Genomic DNA, 12,758 nt, shown 5'->3' with positions numbered 1-12,758 from the left:
GGTACCCCTACTTGATCAATGCCTTCTTTACCGTAGCGCCGGTTACTGGGACTCACATCACATGCTCGTCAATATAATCACATAAGGGATATCATGCGCATTCATATAATTACTGCCAACTCGCTCACAAAATACTTCCAAACGCTATTCAAGCCTATCCAAATTCCACAGCTGGGAGACACTTTCTGTCTCTTCACCAGTCTCGTCTGCCTCGTCCTACGTGACCTCTTATGGTCTCCAACCATCCCATGTACTCTAGTTTCCCTTAGGCCACTCTAGCTTTTCATTTGTCTCTTATGTCTAGATATACAGAGTTTCTTGCACACTTCCCCGGGGGTCACCCATCCTAAGATTTCTCCCACCTTAGGACGCTTAACCTCGAAACTTCGATGGAATCCGGTGCCTTAATGCTGATATAATCGCGCCCGCGTTCTCGCATGAGCTTTATTACATGATCTAGAGCAAATCAACGTCTTACAGATTTCGAGACATTTTCGTAACACGTCCTTTCTTTTACAATTACTATTTTACCCTTTTCAATCCTCAATATTCACCTTTCGCTTATGTGTATACTACTTTTCGTCCTAAATTCCTAGATTCCCGATGGTAACAAATATACCTTCGTCGCCGTTATTTATAAGTATTCGGATATCAGTCTGTTCGGATTCCCACTCGCCATTCTTGTATAATAATTTATAGCAAAACTGATTATCGACTTTCTGAATCCCCCAACAGACCTTGTTCCTACTTAGCTCCCTTCTGAGTTAGCCTCGTTAACGGCGCTGAAATCGAAGAAAACTTTTCTACAAATCTTCTGTAATAGCCTGCTAAACCCAGAAAACTACGTACCTCAGTGGGCGTCGTAGGTCTAGGCCAATTCTTTACGGCCTCATTCTTCTGTGTGTCCACCCGGATGCCATCAGCTGCAATAATATGTCCCAGGAATGCCACTGAAGCTAGCCAAAATTCACATTTAGAGAATTTGGCATATAATTTCTGATGTCGAAGTACCCCAAGTACCGCCCGCAGATGATATGCGTGTTCCTCCTCTGACCGTGAGTAAACCAGAATATCGTCAATAAATACAATTACAAACATATCCAAGAACGGCCTGAATACCCGATTCATTAGATCCATGAATACCGCTGGAGCATTAGTCAGCCCAAAAGACATCACTCTGAATTCATAATGCCCATATCGGGTCCGGAATGCTGTCTTTGGAATATCAGCCTTTCTTACCCGCACCTGGTGGTAGCCTGACCGCAGGTCTATCTTCAAAAAACACTTAGCGCCCTGCAACTGATCAAAAAAATCATCAATCCTGGGGAGGGGGTATTTATTCTTTATGGTTACCTTATTTAGCTGTCTATAATCGATGCACATCCGCAGTGACCCATCTTTTTTTCTTACAAATAATACCGAGGCTCCCCAAGGCGAGGTGCTGGGTCTTATGAAGCCTTTTTCTAATATGTCCTTCAGTTGCTCTTTCAATTCTTTTAATTCTGCAGGTCCCATTCTGTACGGGGGAATAGATATAGGCTGAGTATCTGGCAGCACATCAATAGTGAACTCTATCTCCCGCTCCGGAGGAAGACCTTGAAGCTCATCTGGGAATACATCTGGAAATTCATTAACCACTGGGACTGACTGAAGAGTCGGTGCTTCTGCTTTCATGTCTTGTACACGAACCAGATGATAAATATACCTCTTTTTGATCATCTTCCTCGCCTTAAGGTATGAAATAAACTTAGCTTTCGGTGACGCTGTATTACCTGCCCACTCTATAACTGGTTCCCCAGGAAATTGGAAGCGAACTACCTTTTTTCTGACAATCAACATTAGCATAACAGGAAGCTAGCCAATCCATGCCCATAATAACATCAAATTCAATCATATCTAACTCTACCAGATCTGCCTTAGTGCATCAGCCACATTTAATTACAGAACAATCTTTATATACCTGTCTCGCTATAATAAAATCCCCAATCGGTGTAGCTACCTCGAACGGTTCTATCGGTTCAGGTGTTATCCCAATTTTACTAGAGACAAGGGGAGAAATATATGACAAAGTAGAACCTGGATCGATCAATGCATATACAGATCGAGAGAAGACCAAAAATGTACCTGTGACGACATTTGGCGACGCCTCCTGATCCTGGCGGCTGGCCAAGGCATATATGCTGTTCGAAGGACCGCAAAAACTGGGAACTCCACCACGGCCTCTGCCGCGGCCTGCTGGTGCCGGTGTACCCTGCCCCGTGGGGCGCATAGCTACGGAAGAAGATGACGACCCAGCAGCTGATCCGGTAGGCTGAGCCGTACCACCCAAATTACCCTTATACGGGCACTCTCTCACAGTGTGGCCCTGACGGCCACAAGAAAAACAAGCACCTGTAGTACGATAGCAATCTTCAGGGTGGTGCCTCCCACAATACGAACACTGAGGCCTGGGTGGCATCGTCTGACCGGAACTCCTGTCTATCTGTGAACCTGAAGCCCTGGAGCTCTGGCCTGCTCCTGAATACCCTGGGCTATCAAATCTCCTGCCTGGGAACTGTGGAGGTGTGCTCCGTGCCGGCTGGGAAGAATGTCTGCTAAGCTGCTGCTGCTGCTGAGGCTGCCTACTCCGGAACTCCCCAGAATACCCAGCTGATCTGGCCCTCTTGGGCTGGCTCCGGTCCTGACCTCTGTCGGGCTGATGCCCCTTATGTCGGTCCTCCATACCCTGGGCGTGCGCCTGTATACGGGCAATATCCATCCCGGGCTGAGCAGCCATCACTAAACAACTGTCAATCAAATATCGGTCCAGCCCCATTATATACCGGTGCATCCTGTCAGTCATATCTGCTACCATAGCGGGTGCATATCTGGCCAATGAGTCGAACTCTAGGCTATGATCTCAGACGCTCCTGCCCCTCTATCTCAGCAGTAAAAATCTGTCAGCCCTAGCTCGCCGCAGCTCTGATGGCAAAAAGTGGCCAAGAAAGGCCTCAGTAAACTCGTCCCACACTGCTTGGCAACTCCCAGGACGCATACCAATTGGCAGCTACATCGTGCAACCGATATGAAGACAACTCAACAGACTCGGTCGTAGAAGCCTTAATCAACCGTAACGTACGCTGCATCTGTCTGGTGAACTCCTGGGGATCCTCCTTGGGCTTTGTCCCGAAGAACTTTGGAGGATTGCAAGTCAAGAACTCACGGGCCCTCGAGCTATCATGTCTGTCTGCACGATCACCTCCAAATCCGTGCCTGTGAACCTGCCCTGCTACCAACCTGGTCAGCAACTGGATCGCATCCCTCATGGCCCTATCCTCCGCCCCTGGCTGGGGAGCTGGAGGCTCGGGTACTGGAACCCCGGGAGCTGGCGGTGGAGCCGCCCCCTGATCTGCAGCTGCTGCTGCTCCAACCCCCTCTGGTAGTGGCGGTGTAGAGGAGCCCTCTGACTGGGGCATCATCTCAGGAATTATCTGGGCCTGGCGAGTCTCTCCCGCCGCTACTGACTTGCCCTTCTGGGCAGCTGTCGCCTTTTTCGGAGGCATGGCTGAAAACATAACAATTTGTTAGGGAGAAGTCATCCTGATAATACAACTCTATCGCACGATCTAAGATAAGAAAGAAGGGTAGCATCCTAAATGTCCTGTAGCCTCCTGTTTATAGATGTGGTGTATAACACACCGATAAACAGGACTCTACTAGACACGGTCTGTAGACACTCCGATGACGAAACAATCTGATACCACTTTTGCCACGACCCAACCCCGTAGGCCACGACTAGTGTCCGTGCTGGACAACCGTACGTGCCCAATAACCCCAAACCAGTATATAAGCAGAGTATACATATATAGAAGTCGAACGGCGTTATTAACTATCACAGATAAGCACTCATAGCGCGTGGAAACCGATAAGGATATCGCAGAACACATCAACCCAAAAACATATACACAACCCACATGTATGTCTACTGACCTCTACGAATAACAACAAAATCATAAGACGGGACAGGGCCCCGTCATACCCCTGAATAACATATACACGTACAATAGAAAAGTCTGTACCAAAATGTGGGCTCCGGACAAGAGAGCACTCCAAGACAGCAGAGTAAAATCCTAACCGGGCGGATCAGCAAATCGAGCGTCTGTACCTGCGTGGCATGAAACGCAGCCCCCGAAGAAAGGGGGTCAGTACGGAATATGTACTGAATATGTAAAGCATGGAGTACAGTGAACAGAATCATAACCGGAACAGAAAGTACAGAAAATGAGTCCAATGTCCAGAATATCAAAATACATATTTACAAAACATAAATAATGTATGCAAAAACATATGCCATATCCGGCCCCATTATGGGACTCGGTGAACAGAACGTGGTCGCCACCCCGTTACTGGCGTCACAACACAGCATACTCCAGAATAGGGAATATCTCTGTAACATATCATAACATATCAGATGGCCACATCATATCATATCATCAAATGTCAGAATATGTGTACATGGCACAAAATACTCCACAACCCATGTACATGTTATACCTGCCCCATCACATCGGGGCACGACGAACAATGCAGAGGTATGCGCGTGATATCATATCCTGGCCCGGGCTCAGTGAAGGAAGCATTGAGGCATCCACGAGTAGAGTAGTGAGAAACTATATGCATCATAAAACATTTACAAAGACTCGATAGAATAGTCCGAACGATAGGTCATTTAGAAAATAAATTAGACGAGAGTCGTAGTACGTACCTTTCGGATGTTCCGATGAATTATGTCAAAGCAAAACTTTTTGAGATTATTTGTATATGTCAAAATATATCGTAGGACTCAATGGAATAGTTAAAACAACTATCGTTTAGTAGCCGGAACAATAACCAAAGGTTTCCTTTAATTGACGCACGGAAATAAGTCAACTAGAACAATACAAGAAGGTCTCGGAACTTGTGGGCCCACCTCGGGTCAAGTCGAGAGGGCATACATAAATTACAAATATTAGACCTTATGAAGTCATCCACAAAAGTTGCAGGACAATCCGGTTCCATTTGTGAAAGTTACGGACGTTTAAACTATTTTCCTATCAAAGCATAAAGTACTTAATACAATTTCATTGAATGAATAGGGGCCAAAATTAGGCTCAGATTTCTAGGAACAGAGTTTCCCCCGGGGCTCGTATCATAACCTAAAAGGTCTAAGACATGCCAAAAGAAAGAAAGGTAGGGCCTTACATACCTTATTTGCTTTTTACGCTTGTCCAAACTCAAATCCCGTTTCCTTCAAGATCTACAATTGGTCACAATTACCAAATATTAATTATAAGCCCTTATGAATTGAATCTTAAGTTAACACTTTTCTACAGAAATTTGGGCAGCATCTCCCCTGTAAATTCAACATCCCCGAGATTTTAACTCGGTCAAATATCAACAACAACACCAACAACAATACCAAAAACATCAACAACCGATTTAAAACGCATTCTAACGTAAATAGTCTTTTTTTCTACATAATGCAACAACTTCCACTCTAACTTCGCACTTTCAAACCAATATCAACGTTTTCATACTCATTTACTAATTCAAGGTCATTCAAACATAATTCATAAACATTTCCAACAATCTACACAATATCTGAACAATTCTACCAAAAGACCATACTCCACCCGAAACTCCCACTTCCAACAAGAACGTTCACACCACATTTTTATCTTCCCAGTACATGAATTACACTAACCATTAACATGTTATCAATGTTATTTCCGCAAAAACAAGAAGTGATATAAGACTTACATTTGCCTCCCATTCGGCCATGATCGTCTCAACATCAATTCGCATTATTAAACTTGCATCACCAACGTAAATTCCTCACAACGACAACCAAAACACTTAGATAAAATAATTGAATCATTATTCTCATGCACTAGCATGCACACGGCCACACACACATGCATACGACCACCTCCTATACACCCATATTTTCATGAATTCTTTCCATTTTTACACACTACAACATAAACAAACAATTCATTACACATAAAAGAGAATTAAATCTTACCTTTTCTCCTTAACTCCACAAGTTGGCTAGGGTTGTAATTGATGAAAACCAATAGTTTATTGACTTCAACAATAACTCCACGTTAACAAGGACCCTTCAATTAGTAGGTTTGCTAGAAAGAAATATTTTTTTGGATCAAGTTTCTTGGACTTAAAATTTGCAAGCTATGGCCGAAACTCTCTTGTTCTTGCTCTCTCTTTCCTTTTTTTTTTTTCTCTTGAATGTTCTAATGATAAGGATTCTCCTCTATTTAATTGTCTTGAATTTAATTCACATGGGCCTTGGGCCATACCCCTATGGCCGGCCACCTCTCATGGGCCTCCTCTTTTTTTTTTTAAAGCCCAATTACTTTGTGGCTAATTTTGAAATTCATGAAACCATTTTTCCAAATTTCCAATTTTGCCCTTGGCCTTCCTCAATATTCCCGCATCAATATTCTTTCATAAACAACTCATATATTAAATAAAAGCAAAATATCATCTTATCTCTTGCTAGTCATAATTTTCTCAAATTACCCGAATGTGCAAAATACGGGGTCTAACAGTATCGTAATTACGAAGCCATAGAATAAAGAATCGTCGCATTTCGCCTTCGTATGATGAAGTTGTGGTCATTTTAGCACGGACAGTTGTTGTTGTACATGGTGTGTCTGCTGGGGCGGACTTTTGGGTGGGGAAGCGGACCCGCTGGGGCAAAAATTGGTCTGCTTGAGCGGAAATTGGTCCGCCGGAGCGGAAATCGCTGTTTATTAAAAATCAGACAGCGTTAATTTATCATTATGAGTAAATCTTGAGTTCTAGAGCTTAGTTTGAGGTGATTTTTGCGGAATTGTTCTCGTCTCAACTAGGGGGTAAGTATCTAAATTTTATTTTGATGTTTCCTCAAGTTTATTTTCGTTGGTTATTGATTTTATCCGAGTTTGATTAGGGAAATTGGGGTTTTGAACCCAAGAGTTGAAAAGTGGTAAATCATCATTTTGAAGATGAAGATGGCTTTTTTAATGGGTTATGCTGGGGCGGAAATTGGTCCGCCGGAGTGGAAATTGGTTCGTCGGAGCGGAAATCGTTGTATTAAAAATCAAAATGCGTTCATTTATCATTATGAGCATATCTTGAGTTTTAGAGCTCCGTTTAAGGTGATTTTCGCGGCGTTGTTCCCGTCTCAATGTGGGGGTAAGTATCTGACCTTTATGTGATATTTCCTCAAGTTTATTTTCATTGGTTATCGATTTTATCCAAGTTTGATTTGAGAAAATTGGGGTTTTGAACACAAAATTGAAAAGTGGTACATTTTGGTTTTGAGGATCAAGATGATGGCTTTTTGAATGGGTTTTTTGGATCTTGACTAATTAATCTATGCATAAATTAATTTGAAATTAATTTTCAGTTTTACCCTTGTGGGCAAGGGGTTACCTTTTTGGGTTCGGATCAACATCGACCCATTTCCATTTTTGGAAGCATTATGAGGTAAAGTAAAGTGCAAAGGGCGAGTAATTGGTCCTCGACCGATTCTCACATCTTTTTCAGAAAATAAATTCATCGTTTCTCTACTAAGGAACCAAAAGCGGGACGGAAGTCCAGTTTGACAGTTGTTCGCCCGGACTAGCATCTCTGATGGTGGGCGCCACTGTGCATTATTTTAGCAGCACGGAGCAATATTCCGCTTGGAATATCATCCCTATCCCTTCTTCTATGCGTGCATCAGTCGGCATCGGTATTCTGTTTGGAAATGACTAGTATAAGCTCGGAGTTGGCTTGCGAAGCTTCGTAATGTCCCTCTTCTTTCTAGGAGCTGCCGAGACCTCATCATTTGTTGGGACATACCCTAGTCCAAAGCGAAAATTGTCTTAAGGAATGGGGATTGGCTCTGTGATGCCGTGAAAATTTCTTCGGAAACCTTTTCCGGGTTCAATACAATTCTGAAGCATAGCTGATGCAATCATTTTATACACTGTAGGCATGGGTGCCTCTGTAGAATCTATCTTGTGAGCAGTTCCCACCAGTTTCGCTTCATAGAAATCAGTTCCCTTTGGCATTGCCTTGATGACGGGCACCGAATTACTACCCTCTCCAAAGATTACGACCTCATGGACATCCTATACGAAATTCAAAGATTGATGGAGTGAGGACAGCACTAGCCTTCCTAGCAACAGATTGTAACTGGTGGGTATTTCCATGACTTGGAATTCAATGATGAACTCCGCTGGCCCAATTTGAATATTGAGATCAACCACTCTAATGGCATCACATCGGCCTCCATCGAATGCTCGTATATTGGTATGGCTTTGACGCACTTTCCCAAGATCATAACCCAACTGAACCAAAGTGGATTCGTGGCAAATATTGAGCCTAGCACCATTGTCGACCAAAACTTGTGGCACATAACGGCGTTGTGTAGTGCTTTATTATGATTTGTGCCATCTTTAGGTAGCACTTTCTCGGTGACGGTAATTTGATGATCCTCCATAACATATGCGACCATTTTCGCTAGATTTTCGTTGATTGTTCCATCCGGGACATGGGCTTCTTCTAACACTTTCATGAAAAGTAAACGGTGTTGTGGGGAGCTTAACAAGAGAGCCAACACCGATATTTGGGCCGGAATTTTCTTTAAATGCTCCACAATAGAGTATTCCTTTGGCTGCATTCGGCGCCAGAAGTCTTCTGCCTCTCCTTCGGTAATGATCCTCTTTTGGTTTCCCTCCTTTCATGGCACCCCTAGGGTTAAATCCTCAGGAGTATAACACCTTCCTAATCTTGTCATTCCATGTGCTGCAGCTACTTGTACTATGGAATTATTTTTTGGTGGCACTTCTGTTATCTGAGCAATGCTCACAACTACTGGCGAGGGTGTTAATGCTTTGAACCGTGGGCGCTCTTGTATGGTAAGTGATGCCACCATGCGCTCGGATGCTTGTACAAAGTCCTGAATTGTCGGCCTTCCAGCGATCCAAACTTTCTCTTTTTCAATCATATGAATCACATTATTGCCGTGATTTGGCAAAGGATTAGTGTTTACGTTAGGCACAACCTTTTGGAGGATAATTTCCTTTCTATCGATCAAATTATATGTTTTGTACTTTAGATTGATACAATCCTCGGTACTATGCCCTGCTCCATTGGAATGGTAGGCGCATGTTTGGTATGGTCGATAGAATAAGTTCTTGTGATTGGCGACCTTAGGGGGAAGTGTTCGTATCATTCCAGCATTGCTCAACCTCTTGAATAACTCAGTTCAAGTTTCCATTAACGGTGTAAACGTGCGGGCAGGATTTTTCTCAAAATTCTGACGTGGCGCATTGTAGGTATTTAAGTGTGGTTAGTTTTGGTAATTTGTCCGAGGATTGTTTTTTTGGAGTCCAAAAGCAGGTACGGGAGATTGATAGTTTGGTGGTGGTGATTGGAAATTATTTAGTGGAGCTCGGTAAGCGAACAATTGTGTTTGAAAGGTATTTTGTGGAGCTTGGTAAGTGGGCAGTGGTGTTTGGAAAGTAGGTTGTGCATAGTAAATAGACACTAGGTTGTATGAGGTAGTTATGTAGGAATTTGGAGGCGGTGAAGAATATACGTCTATTGGAGACTGAAAATCCTCCTTCCTCTTGAGTCTGGGACTGGCGATAGGGGAGACGTTTTCCACTTCTTCCTTCTTCTTTCAAAAAAATCCTGTCAAAGTTGTTCGAGTAGCCCTACAAGCTACACTCACAATTTGCCCTGATTTAAGGCCATCTTCTATGGCCTTTCCCATTTTGTCAAGTTCGGAAAATGGCCTCCCAACCATTGAAATCATTCGATCGTAGAAATTCGTTTCCTGGGAACGGATAAAGATAGAAACTAGTTCTTCCTCCCCCATAGGTGGTTGCACTCGAGCAGCTTCGGTTCTCCACCTACTCGCATACTCGCGGTAATCCTTGGTGGATTTTTGATTTATTTTCTCTAGATAATACCTGTCAGGCACCATTTCCATGTTGAAGTGGAATCTTTCCATGAAAGCTCCGACCATTTTTCCTATGTGTTCGATCGGCATATATCTTGCACCGTGAACCACTTAGAAGCCTCCCCGATCAAACTTCGATTGAATAGTCTCATGATGAGTGCTTGGTTGTTTCGTATGCCGACCAACTGGTCACAGTAAGTTCGGAGATGGGATTTGGGGTTGTCTGTTCCATTGAACATTTTAAATTTCGGCACATTAAAGCCTTCGGGAAAATCCATGTCGGGATGCTTACACAGGTCATCATAGCTTAAACCCGTAGCCTTTCGAGTGGATCTCGTGCATTGTTCCAACTTCTCAGCCATTTTGCGTGCCATATCTTTGTAGCGCTTGTCCTGTTCGGCCCTCCATGTCTTCGTAGTGCTCAATTTCTTGGTGATCGGGTGAGAAGGTATCTGTGGTGATAGGTGTGCGAAAAGAAACAGTTGGGTGCGCATGGTGATTTCTGGGTGCATAGGTGGCTTTTGTGGTTGGTGGTGGAGCAGTGTTTGTTTATGTAGTGGACCTGGGATGGGTGTTTTGTGGCATTTGGTAAGAAGGAATGGAATGTGTGGTTCCAGGGATTCGGGTAGTGCCGGTTGGCGGTGGGGTTTGGTACGAGTTGCCAATTTGTTCAGTGAATGGTGCGGGAGTCCCAGCGGGATAGGTGGGGAAATGATCGGGTGATGGAGAGCTTAGAGATGGAAAAGGCGGTCGAGGCCTTCTCATTTCAGTGGCTGTTTCCTGGGCAGCATTGGCCATTTCAGTTCTTACTGCCTTCTCCTGGAGATCTGCGACCCTTTCCAGTAGTATCTTAATTATATCCTCGGAAGGCGAAGGTCCTTGTGGATCAACCACAGGCGACTCTCTGAGAGCGAGGTCAGTTTGGTTCTGTTCATTCTCTGGTATACCAGTGATTATCCCTTTGCCTCGGTCTTGTTGGGATAGGGATGCTATTGCGGCTTTGGATCTCATAAAGTATGCTAGTGTAAGCTCGGATCAACTTTCTCTTCTATAAGAAAGAAATCACTCAAAGGTAACAAAGTTAGTTGTTAGATAATTATAAAATAAACAAAACATCACACAGAGTAAACAAGTAGCACACGAATCATCGTACGTTTGATTTTAATGCTTGATTAATCTCTTGTATTGGGTTTTTGGGTATTTGGCTTTTGTTAAGTGGGGGGAATATATATATATATATATATAAGATGTAGGGGTCGAGTCTTACATAAACTGCCTACGTATCCCTCCTCGGGAAATCAGGCCCTTTCGTAGTTTGTTTTACATAAAAGACTCTCCTATTTAACCTACCCAGACCAAGCCCTATAGGGGCTTCCTACGTATCCCTCCGCGGGACATCAGGTCGGATGTAGTTCCTTTTACATAAAATATAGGTGGGGGACAAAGCTGTGTAAAATTATTGTCACGACCCGACTAGGGGCCGTGATGGGTGCCCGAGGCTAACCACCGAGCACTACTCATTCCATTACTTATCATACTCATTCAGTGTTCTTTTATCAAATTCATACTCAAATCATAGAAAAATCATTTTTCGTTGGCAACGTAATTACTTTATAAATACATAAGCCCTTCGGCTATCAAAATAATAATACATACACCATAGTAGCATTGTGAGACCATACTACCCACACATACGTATCTACGAGCCTCTACTAGAGTACTAGACATATGGATGGGACAAGACCCCGTCGTGCCCAAAATACATACATATATATATACACAAAAGAATCAACAAAATAGCACCTCCGGAATAATGGAGTGCTCCTGTAGATCTGCTGATGACTTCTATGAGTCTGGATCACCTCCTTGTCTACCTGTGGGCATGAACACAACGTCCAAAGAAAACGGACGTCAGTATGAACATTGTGCTGAGTATGAGAGGCATAACTAATAACAATACATCAATGAGATAAAGAAAGCATCAAATAAGGAGCAACTGTAACTGACTGTCAATTATAAAAGAAATAATGCATGATGGCTTACTCTATAATCATCATCATATCATGTATGCATAAATGTATAAACTGCCCGACCATATAGGTACGGTGTGATAATCATTAGCCTGCGTCTAGGCCTCCCGCGTCCGGGGTACCATCTCATGCCGCCCACTAGTGGTGTCTGCCCATGCTATCTAGACATGGTGTATACGCTACCTGCCTTAGCGGTGTCTGCCCGGCCATATAGGCGCGGTGTAATATCATAATCACATACTTATCATGAATCATGCATAAGACTCAAGACAAACTATACATCTATCGAGGTGACATAAGGTCGTGAACCCCTGATTCCGGTATGGAGCATTTATAAGCATTCTACCTCACCTTGAAGGAAATAGTATATACGGTGAGTGTCTACAATAAACAACATCATATCATGAACTCTAGAATCTTTAGACTTAGGCTCATTATCATCATTATTGGCTCATAATGTATCTCTTATCTCATATGGCTATTCATGAACATAGACTCTTAGTTTTTCCGGAATATAGGAAATTCATGGAGGAGGAGGAATTTGTCACACCCCGACCTTACTAGGGTGTGATGGGCACCCGACCCTTACTTAGGGCCGAGCGAACCCTCAGACTACTGCTGCACATAAAGTCACATCAAACGTTTTAAGTTAAATAAAATAAAATACATAGTAAATTTTTTTTTTTTTTGAACTATTCTTTCTCAAGGTTTCAAAGCCGAACCAATCTATAATCACACAGAATTCAGAACAT

The sequence above is a fragment of the Lycium barbarum genome, chromosome 8 (assembly GCF_019175385.1).
Source record: "Lycium barbarum isolate Lr01 chromosome 8, ASM1917538v2, whole genome shotgun sequence".
Lineage (NCBI taxonomy): Eukaryota > Viridiplantae > Streptophyta > Magnoliopsida > Solanales > Solanaceae > Lycium > Lycium barbarum.
This window is presented reverse-complemented; position numbering follows the sequence as displayed.